Raw genomic sequence first — 338 nt, 5'->3', positions numbered from 1 at the left:
TGGCTCATATCCTTTTGTTAATTAACATCCCAGTTTGACGTAGACACAGAAAATCATTATTATAACACTATGGTAAGGAAAAAAATTAAAAAAATTGATATATCCGACCAATTAAATATGAAGATAGACTAATTCATTGGAGATATTTCAATTGCACGAGAAAGCAGAGACGGAGTTGAAGTTCGAAACCTTAATAAAGAAGAGAAGAATCATTGAGCTTGGGGCAATGACGCAGCTAGTGAGGTTCTAACCGTGGTGGTCTATTGCTGGTTGAAAAAATAAAATAAAGAAGAGAAGAGTATACGTATACGCCAAACTATTTACGTTGTAAGAAAACA

At 33.7% G+C, this 338-nt stretch overlaps 1 non-coding gene across 1 annotated transcript; it reads left to right on the top strand.

Moving 5' to 3' along the window:
- The first annotated feature begins 208 nt into the window (after positions 1-208).
- LOC133298760 (U4 spliceosomal RNA) lies at positions 209-338 on the top strand. The gene has a single exon (XR_009749856.1). It is a non-coding gene; the product is annotated as a U4 spliceosomal RNA (small nuclear RNA).

Source organism: Gastrolobium bilobum, unplaced genomic scaffold (genome assembly GCF_033153095.1).
Source record: "Gastrolobium bilobum isolate Gb01-03AN ecotype WA unplaced genomic scaffold, APGP_CSIRO_Gbil_v1 utg33098, whole genome shotgun sequence".
In the NCBI taxonomy this organism is placed as follows: Eukaryota; Viridiplantae; Streptophyta; class Magnoliopsida; order Fabales; family Fabaceae; genus Gastrolobium; species Gastrolobium bilobum.
The sequence above is the reverse complement of the archived record's forward strand: the minus strand, read 5'-3'. Positions and strand labels throughout refer to the sequence as shown.